The following is a 13,745-nucleotide window of genomic DNA, read 5'->3' on the forward strand; positions in this document are numbered from 1 at the left end:
GACTTGCCAGGCTGTAAGGTTGTGGGCGTCAAATGAGCCATGTCAGGCAGTTGCTGAGCCATCAACCAGTCCACTTTACCTCCTAGCACTATGATCACTCATATATCTAACATTAAGTTGATCACATTTCAGCAACCTGTCCTAAGTCCAGTAGTGCTATGTTTCAACAATACCTCTCTGCATTAAATTTTAAACAGTTCCCACCCATCAACACTCTGACATCACAGTTTAAACAATTTAATTCCCCCTAGAGCTACCCTAAGTTTCAGACCCAACAGCTCAATTTTCCTAAGTTTAAAATGGGGGGAAAATTCACAAAATTCACTTGTCCTATGTTAAAAAGTTTAAAATAATGGGAAGCCTACTGACTGTCAGAACTGTAGAATAGCACTGGATGTGAACAGCAGTGTGTGTCAGACCTATACTGCACTTGTCCTAATGTAAAAACTGTGTAACTCACTGATACAGCCTGTATGGTTGTCAAACACTTGTCAGTGCCATTTGTGGTTGAGAAAGGGATAGGAGAGATATTGACTTGCATCTGTATTTAAACAACATGGCTCATGTGCTGTGCCACACCAAACAGAGGTCGGGTCACAGGCACTTGCTCACGTCAACTAACACACCGCACTGCAGTGCGTCGAGTAGTGTGTCGAAGGCATCAATCCAGGCCAACTGATGACGTGTCACTCAGCACCAGTATCACTTGGACTGCACCACAGGACTTCATGTGATCCCACATCAGTGGGATACAGATAGCAATGCTGGCAAATGTTTTTCAGTCTCCTATTGTTCAATCAAGTTGGATAACTTGACACAGCTGACTACATTACTTCGCACTTAATGTGTGTACAAAATACAATGGTGCTTCATTATCACTACGAGCTGCAAGCTACCACAGGGATGGAAACATTATACATCAAGACTTACGGACTTGCATCATTTTTGTGTAGGATTAACATAAAAAAGGAGAGTTGAACACAAAGTCAAAAAATGAAACAAATAACTTTTGTGTTGATCGGAAACAGCTTGTGAGCTGTTACTGCAGAATATGCTTCTGATAATTGTAATCATCTACGGATCCCCTCTAGGTAACTTTTGGCTATTTATGAGAAATGTACATGCATTACTGAGCTACCTGTCAGACAAGGAAGAAACAGTTAATAAAAAAAAAATGGCTCTGAGCACTATGGGACTCAACTGCTGAGGTCATAAGTCCCCTAGGACTTAGAACTACTTAAACCTAACTAACCTAAGGACAACACACACATCCATGCCCGAGGCAGGATTCGAACCTGCGACCGTAGCGGTCACGCGGTTCCAGACTGTAGTGCCAGAACCGCTCAGCCACCAGTGGCCAGCAAACAGTTAATAGTTTGTGGACATGTCAACATAGATTTCGTAAACGATATGGACAGGAGAAATGAAATTGGTCCTTATTTGGGTATTGTAATGAAACAACCTCCTCTAACATTACCTTTCTTTAACAGAAATAGCCAATACCAGGAATATTTTCGAATCTTGTGTAGGTGAACATTATCTCAGCTGTTTAACTAAATGAATTTCATGTATGTATGGTTAAAATTACTCTTATTTTAGAAATACAGGGTGAACATAAAGTCCGGGAACACTTCCAATTATTTGTTGCACAAGAACTAAACATTGTACAGATGTCATACATATTGCATTTTGAAGATAAACTCTGAAAGTTTGTTTTACAGACATTCGATATGCGAACCATGAGTGACCTGGCAGATGTCAAAACGGTAATCAAATTCTTGCCATACACATTCCAGCATGGCATCGTCGACTGTAGCAGTCACTTCCCATAGTCTCTCCCACATCGCGGGGTAGAGGGTACATACACCAGATCTTTAATGTGTCCCCACAGAAAAAAGTCACATGGAGTGAGGTCTGGTGATTGGGGAGGCCATTTTATGAAACAGCTGTCCACTTCTGTAGCTCTGCACCTGAACTCACCATGTTTGTGACTAGCGCTGACTAGCGCAAATTACCAAACTACGATGGGGTGGTATACATGAAAAAAAAAAACTTTCAGAGTTTCTCTTCAAAATGATGTATGTATGATATCTGTACAATGTTTGGTTCTTGAGCAATAAATAATTAAAAGTGTTCTGGGACTTTATGTACACCCTGTATTTGAAATTACGAAATATCTGGCATACTTAAAGTTTCTATTATTATTTATGCAATCTGATGCTAACTATTAAATTTATTTCTGGATTCATTTACAAAATAATGATATAACTTGGTGAAGATTCTTCTTTGTCAAGTAAGTTTGTAAACTCTTTTGTTTTGTAAACTCTAATTAGTACCGCAGAATGTAGGAGTCGTGGTCATGCCTCTGATGGAATCAGATGTGTTTTTATGTTTGGCAACAACAATGTAAATTTCATGGAAGTGGAGATTGTAGTTAGTGTGATATAGAAGGATGGAAGAATGTGACATAATAAAAAACAATCACAAACACAAATCATGAACCAGGCTTACTTAAAATTTATCTAATCATCCAGAATCCACAGAGTTAAAAAATTTCAGCCTGAAGAATCTACCCCTAGATGTGATGACTTGCAGCAAACAATGAGAAAATGAAAATGAGTATAAAAGTTATTTGTACATCTTACACCTCTGAATGCTTTTGAAACAAATCAATTTTTATTTAGAGACTGAAAATTTACTGGTGATGTGTGGGAGGGTATGATTACAACATTCAATTTAATTTCAGTAGTCAATTTTCCAACTCGTGTGCATCAAGATAGTAGGACACTGATAACCTTTTTATAGACAGTGATCAGGCTGAAATAATTAATGTTAATTGTTGATGGACTGTCTGCTCCGAATGTGCAGTTAATGGAAATTAACAATGCAGCAACGTACACCCCTGAAGCAGGTTTGTACAAAAGCAGTGAGGCTTATTAATGAGAAGAGGGTGCAATTTCACAGATAATTTGTGTCAGTATTTGAAAACTGTTTTTCTAAAAAGATTATCCATAACCTCCTTTTAAAAAGTGTGGATAACTAACTGAAGTAAAATACCATGCAAGTGGAATAGGTTAAGCTATATAATAGCCAGAGAATGCCAAGATCTGACATTACCTGCATACTACAAAAAATACCGCAGTATTTTAAAAAAAGTCATTAGAATGTCCAAAAATATGTAAGTCCTGATAGAAATAAATAATGCAGATAATAAATTTTAAACTATATAGGGGATTGTTAAACAGAAGACAGGACAGGAAGTCAGCGTACGAGATACCGCAACAATTAAAATTAAAGACAATGCTGTGACTGATAATTCACAAGTTGCAAGTACTTTTAACAATCACTTTCTAAATGTGGCAGCAAAATAGGACTAAATGGTTCAGTTGAAGAAGCAAGAGAATATATTATAAATGTTTTTCCAAAAAACATTAAGCAACTAGAAGTAGTGCCAACATCCTTCAATGAAATTAATAGAATTCTAAAAAACAAAAGCTCATCTGGTGTTGATGGAATTTCAAACAGAATCCTGAAAACTGGTTGCAACTTAATAAGCAATGTGCTTAGTGATAGGTGCAATGCATCACTGGCATGGGGAATTTTCCCAGACGGGTTAAAATATGCAGTTGTTAAACCTGTTCATAGGAAAAATGATAAGACAGATTTAAACAATTACCATTGAATTCTCTAATGACACCTTTTTCCAAAATGTTCAAATAAGTAATGTACTCAAGAGTAGTCTCCCACTTAAGTAGAAACAAGTTACTTAGCATATCTCAGTTTTGGTATGCAGAAGGTTTGCTCCACCGAGAATGCTCTCTATGCATTCACTTATCAAATAGTACAAGTCTTAAACAATAAAATATCACCAGTTAGTATTTTTGTGGTCTTTCCATAGCATTTGGTTCTACAGATCATGTTACTCTCTCAGAAAAATTCAAGTTTTATGGAACTTCTGGCAATATACACAGCCAGTTTGAAACATGAAACACATTCTGGTCTGAAACACACTCAACAAACAGAATGCAAAAGGTTGCACTGAATAATTTGAACAAGGTCAGAAGGGTAGAAAATTTTAGTGACTTTGACCCTCCACTTAACATTCAAAAAGCAGAATTGGTATTATTTGCAGGCAGTACTCGTGTTACGATAAATCCCATAAGAGAGAAAGTGTCAGACAAGATAGTACATGATATTTTCCAGATAATTATAAAATGGCCCTCAGAAAATTGACTCAGCCTAAATTCTGGAAAAAAACATACTATATTCAGTTGTGTACAACAAATACAGACATTTCAACAATTGATGCAGTGTATGAGGTGTCTGTAAATATGGTAGAATGATCCATTTTTTTTTGTGTGTACATACTTATGAAAATTTGAAACATCTTCTTAAGCAGTTAAATTCACCTACTTTCCCTCTTCATATAATTGCATATTTCCACTCAATAATGTCTTATGGAATTATTTTCTGGGGTAAATGATCATTTAGGAAGAAAGTATAGATTGCAAAAAAATGAGCACTAAGAATAATACGTGGTATGCACACATGGATGTCATGTAGGTACTTCTTCAAGGAGCTAGACATTTTAACTGTGCCTTCACACTACATATATTTGCTGATGAAATTCATTGTAAATAATCCATCACAGTTTAATAAGAACAGTGATGTCCATACCTATAGCAAAAGAGGGAAAAAATGACCTTTACTACCCACTATTAAAGCTCTCAGTGGCTCAGAAAGGAATACAATAACAGCAATAAAAATCTTTCATCATTTTCCCAGTAATATAAAATTTCTGGCGTTTAGTAAAGCAAGTTTCAAGCCTAACTTAAAATCATTTCCCCTATTCCTTCTATTACATTGATGAATTTCTATTTAAAACTAGTAGCCACTAAAATCAAAAACAAAAAAATCTTATTTTTAAGTCTAACTGCATGAATAGAACTAAAATAGTAATGTGTTCTTTAATGTTAGCACTTATCATGTAAACATATTCTGGAAACTGATTCGTTCCACATCATTTTGATAAAAGAACTGTTCAAATGATCTACGGCAATGTAGCTAACCACTTAACTAAACAACCACCACAACTATCATCAGTGCTCTGTGATCCCATCTATGCGTCTATGCCATCATTCAACAAGAATAGTACAATGACAATATATTTATCTCAGGCATTTTAAGGCACAAAGACATCATTTAGCAAGCACTTACACAGAGGTGTTCCTAAAGTCTCAGTTCTGAAACTGCACAGTGGCTTACTATGTTGATGAATGTCCAGACTGAGCAGCGAGACATGCCAACACCTACATCATCACACACACTGCACTAGACAGCACCATTATTATAAGCTGTAATAATACTCCCTAAAGCAATGCATGTAATTACAATGCATAAACTACTTTTTAAGAGTGAAATTCCCTCTATGTGAGGAACAACTATCTATTTTCTAGTAACCATCCAACCCAATCACAAATCTAATTTGATATTCTGTATTCTATGCATTTGACAACAGCATGGAACTGTATCAAACACAGTACCAACATATACATTTATATCTAATGCCATCCAGAGTCATCAATGAACAGTGAGTTTCCCCACTATTAAGAACAACATGCTATGTGCTAGAAACTCTTCAATTCACTCATAAATCCTGTGTGATACTCCATAATTTGCTCATGTGGTAATAACATTCAAGATGTAGAAGAGGCTATTCTGGCAGCCATTGAGGGAACAGGGTGCAACCAATTGCAGATTGTGGTGCATGTTTTAACAAACAATACTTATTGTCTGGGCCCCAAGATCATACTTGGATCATTACAGTGAGTTTCAGAAAAGGTTGAGAAGACCAGCCTTGTGAAAAAGAGTTTCAACGAAGTTCACTGTCCCCAAAACTGACCATGTCCCCCTGATTCTGAGTCAAGTGAAAGGACTGAACTAGAGACTTCAAAGATTCTGTGACAAGCTAGGCTATGACTACTTGGACTTGCACCATAGGGTTGACAACTGTGGAGTACCCCTAAATGGGTCAGGTGTGCAGCGCACATCAGGTGCTGCTGCCCAGGCAGCTGACTCTGTGGGGGATGGACACATGGGTTTCTCAGATTAGGTGACTCTCCATCCAGTCCAGATAATGACTGTTGTAGGAGACTCAGAAATATAAATAGAAGCTCCAACAGAGTGCCCCCCTTCCACAGGTGAGAGTATTAACATCCTAGTACTTAACTGCCAAAGCATTTTCCGAAAGTGCCAGAGTCTGAAGCGTTCTTGAAAAGTAGTGAAATCTGAAATTGACAGCAGTGAGATTTTAGGGGGAAATTTAAGAGTATACTGGAAGGATAAGCTAATGGAAAATGGAGATGGTGTACTTGTCACAGCAGGCAAGAAACTAAAATCTACCAAGATACAAATTTAAGCTATATGTGAGATTGTCTGGGAAGACTCAGTATCAGGGGTGAGGATAAAATGGTAATTAGATCCTCTTACCACTCATCAGACTCCTCACCTCCTGATGTAACCAAAAACTTTAAGAGAAAGCTTCAGTTCACTTGCAGATATTTTCCCCAATCGTACTGTAATCATTGGTGGAAACTTTAATCACCCAACAATCAACTGGAAAAAGTTGCAATTTTGTTAGTACTGGGCATGATAAGACTTCCTGTGAAACATCACTAAATGCTTTCTCTGAAAACAATTAAGAACAGATAGCTCAGAACCACACTTATGACAGAAATATATTGGTTCAAATGATAATAAAAAAAAATTTAAAAAAAGACCTGACCTCTTTGAGGATCTCCACATCAAAACTGGTATCAGTAAACATGATGTGATTGTGGCAATAATGATTACTTAAGCACAAAGAGCAACTAAAACACACAGAAAGATCTATATGTTCAGTACACTAGATAAAAAATTCAAGGAACTTGAAACTTTCAGCACAGGGCGAGATCATGCAGAGGAACTATGGCTCAAGTTTGAAAAAATAGTTGACCATACACTGGATAGATATGTACCCAGTAGGACAGATTATAATGGGAGGGATCCTCCATGGTATACGGTCACTGTAAAGAAACTTCTAAAGAAACAAAGACTACTACATAATGGCTGTAAAACAAAGAATATGGCTATAGACAGAGTGATGCTGAACAAAACACATTTGGGTGTCAAGAGAACAATGTGTGAAGCCTTCAATGATTACAGTAGCAGAATATTGCCAAATGGTCTATCACAAAGCCCAAAGAAATTGTGGTCATATATAAAGGCTGTTAGTGGCATGGCACTGAAGTTAGTGCCCAACAATTCATGAGTGAGACAGAAACTGAAACTGAGGATAGCAAAGCAAAATCTGATGCAGTTAATGTATGATAACTTGGTGTATCAAGTGAAGTTTGTGACTGGACTGGGGATGCTGTTGATGTTGTATATTAATGATCTTATGGACAATAGTAATAGTAACCTCAGACTTTTCACAGTTATCTATAATGAAGTACTGCCTGAAAGAAATTGGATAAATTTTAAGTCAGATCTTGAAAAGATTTCAGAGTGTTGCAAATTCTGGCAACTTACTTCAAATGTTCAGAAACATAAAATTATGCACTCCACAAAATGGAAAAAAAATGTAGTGTCCTATGATTTTAACATCACTGAGTCACTGTTGGAATCTGCCAACTCATACAAATACCTGGGTGTAACACTTTGCAGGGATAAGATATGCAGTGATTCACACAGGGCCAGTTAGGGTAAAACAGGTTGTAGACTTTGGTTTATTGCTAGAACATTGTGAAAGTTAAATCAATTGACAAAGAAGATTGCTTACAAATCAGTTGTGCAACCCATTCTACAATACTGCTCAAGTGTGTGGGGCCAATACCAAATATAACAGCAAATATTGTACGTATACAGAGCGTGGCAGCATGAATTTTCACAGATTTGTTTGATGCATGGGAAAAAGTCACAGAGATGCTTAAGAAACTGAACTGGCACACTCTTTAACATAGATGTAAACTATCCTAAATAGCCTACTTACAAATTTTCAAGAACTGGCTTTAACTGATGACTCTATGAATATACTACAACACCCTTATGTATTGCTTCCATAGGGATCAGAGTATAACATTAGATTAATTACAGCATGCACAGAGGCATTTAAACACTCATTTTTCCAGCACTTCTTAAGTGAATGAAATGGGAAAAACTGTAATAATAGGTAGAATGGGATGTACCCTCTGCCATGCGCTTCACAGTGGTTTGCAGAGTGTAGGCATAAATGTAGATGTAGATGTCTCTGACGTGATCTGGAAATTCTAGTTTCAGGTCAGTACTAAACCTAACAAAGGCATCTTCTTAGTTGTCAGTAAAAAGTGCTTATTAGAGTTCTGTGATGCCACACATATGTTACCAACATCCGCTATACTCTTACAGCTATCTGCCCCTCTTCATCTCTACTAATACCCATCTTGTCCTTCACTAAACTCTTAAAGCTGTCTGGCACTCTTCATCTTTAGTAATACCCATATTTTTCTTCACTATATTCCAAACTGTCTTTATTTTTCTACCTAATGTGGCTGTCCTCGTCTGGTAACACGTTGGCTGTAATGTCTGAATTAAACTACTGGTCTTTAAAAGCACAACACCATGAAGTTTGCATGCAACAAAAATCAAAATAGCATGGATACATAAATCATTAGCGTTTCATCACAGCCTTATAAGGTATGTAGCAGCACCACTATCTAAACTCTACATGCAAGGAAGGATTACACAACGAGTTTCGCATTCAGAAATTAAATTTTGATGTTCTCTGCATGTGAGACAATTTTCTTATGCATTGTACAAGAAGGACAAAAGCCTACAAGTACATATCAGAATTCAAAGTGGCAGGATAATAGCCTATCCAGACTTAAGTTTATGCTCCTCACTTTGGCCAGGAACCCATGTTCTACATGCCAATATGGAATTCATGATTTCAGGGAGATCATACTCAATTCCATGCAGGATCTCAATTGTTCCTTGCAACTGGGACCAGAGAGGAGAGAGAGATTGTCTGCTTTGCCATGCAGAATTGTACTGTCATGTCACATACCTTGTGTCATGATACTGTTTTTTTGTAGCAAGACAAGTATCTACATGGACTGTGTGATGACATCGGGAGCACAATGAACTATCAGCATGGTGACCATTGTTGTGACTTCCCTTGACCAGCAGCAGAGAGAGGCACACCAACAGTGATGTTTCCAACAACAACCATGAACACAGGAGCTGCAACATATCATCTTTACAAATGAGTTCTGGTTCTGCATTCACCATATCACAATGGATGCATTTATATGCAGAAGTTCCAAGGAGAATCAACATAGCCACAGTACATTTGTCATCTCCGTGCATGCCCAGAGCCTGCGTTATGGTATGAAGTGTCACTGGGTACACAATATGATCACTTCTGGTTCAAACGGCCAGTAATTTGACCAGCAGATGTTACATTCTGGGGTGTTAAGGCCAGAGGCTGCATCCTATATTGTTGGAAATACCTCTTTAATGCAAGACTATACGTTGCCTGTGCTGTCCTGACCTACCTCAATACTGTTGCCCTGGTTTAGCACATTCTCCAAACCTACCCTCCACTGAAAACCTCCAGTCATGGTTTTCTGAGAGACTGGCACATCACCATTTGCCAGCCACTACAACTGATGAACTCGAGTATACAGTTGCAGCAGAATGAAAGGTGTACTCATTTCTGTCATATAGTCTCAGTTTGATTCAACTCAGTTAGAGTCATTGTTTCTGCAAGATAACATATCTTATCACATAGCGATGAAGACTTCTCATTTGTTATGTTTCTTCTGCTCCCATAAGCAACCTTTTTTTCTAATTTTTATCTTATTTTCTATACATCTGTGTATTGGGATGTAACTCTTACATAAAAATCTCACATTCCTACTTAAAGTGGATTTCGCTTGAATTTATCATTAAGATAACCATTTCAGTTGTTTGGGTCACATTGGTGTAATGAATTTACATTGAGATACTCATAATTAGAAAATACAATTAACTGATGTGAGTACTACAGTTCACAAGGCACAAAAGGCTATGAGGTAATTAGTATATTTAAGAAAGATCACCAATACCTATAGAAAGTCTGGCAGTCCTGCTTTCCTGCAAAGTACTTTGAATTTTCAAAAACTAATTACCAGAAATTGAAGAGATATTTATCATTCAAGTTCATTAGTAGCCTCATTCTCCACTGCAGATTTCATCATAGCACTGTTACATTCCAAACTTCGAATATCTACTTTTGTTACTTCAATTTCTCAGTAGAAAATGGCACAGAGCATTGTTCAATTAACTCACTCATTAATAATTTCATGTATTTTACCCTAATTTGCAATATGGTGCTCACACTTTTAAACCAGGGGATCCACATCACATAAGAATAAGAGTCAATGTATTTTTCTACATTTCTGACCAGCAACATTTTCTATGAGCCAAAATCACATTAATTCTTGCAGTTCATTCAAAATTGTAAAATGGGTAGGCCCATATGTTCCCGTGGTTGGTTTGACTACACTGCATGTTTTGCTCATGATGATGATGTTTGGTTTGTGGGCGCTCAACTGCGCAGTCATCAGCACCCAAAGTTTCGCTGAGAAGTCCTTACACATCCTCCGCACAGTTTCTACCACTGCCTGTGTGATTTACATATTTTTACAGCCCTGAAGAAAGACATTCATGTCCATCAATTTGGTTGGCCTGGGTACAATCATGGTTCTGTAAGCAACTGCAAACATTTTTGCATGAAGACATTGATCTTTCTATCCCACATAAATATTTAACAGTTATGGTGATTACCTTTGAAATAACAAACAGTTTGCTTACTTCTTACCCATCCATCTCATTTTCATTTGACTCCTCTTACAGTAATGTTTACAGATTTTTGAGTGATTACACTACCTCAAATTAAGGAACATTTTAACTGAACTGTGTCATAATAGATAAGAAGTGAAGAATATCATTGTCATCAAAATGAGTGATGTTCATTATGGACTGAATTAATCTAATTAGTGCATTGTATTCTTCTCTGATAAACTATTACAGTATTGTTTGTCAACTGTCATGTTTTCGTGTAAACGTGAAAGGTGTTTTTTGCCACAATTAAATATTCAAATTCACCATTACACTGTTTATAGGTAACTGTAGGTACTGATCTGGTTCAGTGCACAAATATATTTTCATAGTGCACAAACTAGTCACCATTCTCAATAACTGAACTTAGTGAAGAATAAATGTGTGTGTTAGTGCAATTTAAATTATGGTGCTGTGTACATTTTTGAGCAAACAACATCCTACAATCTTTTTTTAATTTCAACTTCAAGGTGACCAACAACAATTCAACTGAGAGGAGACTACAAGAATTAGATCAGTAACACTGCACTCCATTTACTAAAATTTGCACACATCGCTTACAAATTTAATCACTTAAGTATTCCATCTACTATACTGTATACACACAGTAAGTAAAACTGTGTTACTTACTATTCTTGCTGACATAGCAATTTTGGTAGACGTTAGTGTACATTATTCAGGGGTGGCAGGGGTAAAATACAGGGAGCGAAAGGCTATTTACAACTTGTACAGAAACCAGATGGCAGTTATAAGAGTTGAGGGACATGAAAGGGAAGCAGTGGTTGGGAAGGGAGTAAGACAGGGTTGTAGCCTCTCCCCGATGTTATTCAATCTCTATATTGAGCAAGCAGTAGAGGAAACAAAAGAAAAATTCGGAGTAGGTATTAAAATCCATGGAGAAGAAATAAAAACTTTGAGGTTCGCCGATGACATTGAAATTCTGGCAGAGACAGCAAAGGACTTGGAAGAGCAGTTGAACGGAATGGATGGTGTCTTGAAGGGAGGATATAAGATGAACATCAACAAAAGCAAAACAAGGATAATGGAATGTAGTCGAGTTAAGTCGGGTGATGCTGAGGGTATTAGATTAGGAAATGAGACACTTAAAGTAGTAAAGGAGTTTTGCTATTTGGGGAGCAAAATAACTGATGATGGACAAAGTAGAGAGGATATAAAATGTAGACTGGCAATGGCAAGGAAAGCGTTTCTGAAGAAGAGAAATTTGTTAACATCGAGTATAGATTTAAGTGTCAGGAAGTTATTTCTGAAAGTATTTGTATGGAGTGTAGCCATGTACGGAAGTGAAACATGGACGGTAAATAGTTTGGACAAGAAGAGAATAGAAGCTTTTGAAATGTGGTGCTACAGAAGAATGCTGAAGATTAGATGGGTAGATCACATAACTAATGAGGAAGTATTGAATAGGATTGGGGAGAAGAGAAGTTTGTGGCACAACTTGACCAGAAGAAAGGATCGATTGGTAGGACATGTTCTGAGGCATCGAGGTATCACCAATTTAGTATTGGAGGGCAGCGTGGAGGGTAAAAATCATAGGGGGAGACCAAGAGATGAATACACTAAGCAGATTCAGAAGGATGTAGGTTGCAGTAGGTACTGGGAGATGAAGAAGCTTGCACAGGATAGAGTAGCATGGAGAGCTGCATCAAACCAGTCTCAGGACTGAAGACCACAACAACAACAACAACATTCAATATTCTGTGGCATTTGTCGAAAGAGCACAGTATCAAAATTGAAGTTATTCCTGAATGACAAATACAGTTTCCTTTTTGTCCCACAAGATACGTTTATTCTTTAAGTAATCAATGGGTTTTACAGACATCAGTCAATCTCAATTACTTCTGAGTGAAAATTATTTTCAAATATTGGGAGAACATTATTATTAAATGTATTGCAGTTTTCATTCATGTAATGAGCACTGTAAATATCTCTCCAGTTTACCTTTCTGACCAGTTTATTAAGATGCTCAGCCTTTAGTCCACGAAGTACCCTGTCAACTTAGATTTAATAGATTGTCTAATTGTATCTATGCTTAACATAACAGGCTGCAGGAACTGATGGGCCATGGGCTATTGGTTTTGTGATGTGATCCATATCCCTGGATCTATAAAGATATCATTGCTCAGTGATTTGGCACAGTCAGCTATTCTAGTTGGATGTAAATTTAATCAGCATCACTAGCTGCCACTATTTATTTATTTTGCTGTTAAACAAGCCAACAAAGCTTCAATGTGAATTATAAATAGGTTAAAATTTCCTACAGATTACTGACGTAAATTATTATAATAATATATTTGTTGCAAAATTCTACTTCAGTAGCACATGCTTTCAGTTGCTGCTATAGGTAAAATTTATCAGCAGCTATATTCTTAAATGTTTGGATATTTCTTATAAAAGGCAACTCTTTCTTTCTCCTTACCTATGCTATGGAAGTAGATACCTAATTTAAATCCTGTAACATTTAACATATCCATACCATTTATCACATGATGTTCAGTGTGTCACATTATGTCAATTGTGTTTGATGACTAATTTATCAATGAAGTAAGTAGTTCATTAATTTTACTCATCAGTCCTCAAAATTTGTGATTTAATAAGAAAAGTGAACATTTTACACTGATCAAGTTAGTCTTGGGTGGAGAAAATTTGCAACCGACTGCATTTATCAAGAATGTATGAGGGCCATTCTAATAGTAAAGAACATTTATTTCTCCAGATATTTTTATCCAAGATAATGAGAGTAAACTTATTTTACAAGGTGTTTCAATATCTTAGCTATTTTTTACTTACTGGTAGTCACTGTCCAAATTTAAACTTTTGTCATACTG

The sequence above is a fragment of the Schistocerca americana genome, chromosome 2 (genome assembly GCF_021461395.2).
Source record: "Schistocerca americana isolate TAMUIC-IGC-003095 chromosome 2, iqSchAmer2.1, whole genome shotgun sequence".
Lineage (NCBI taxonomy): Eukaryota > Metazoa > Arthropoda > Insecta > Orthoptera > Acrididae > Schistocerca > Schistocerca americana.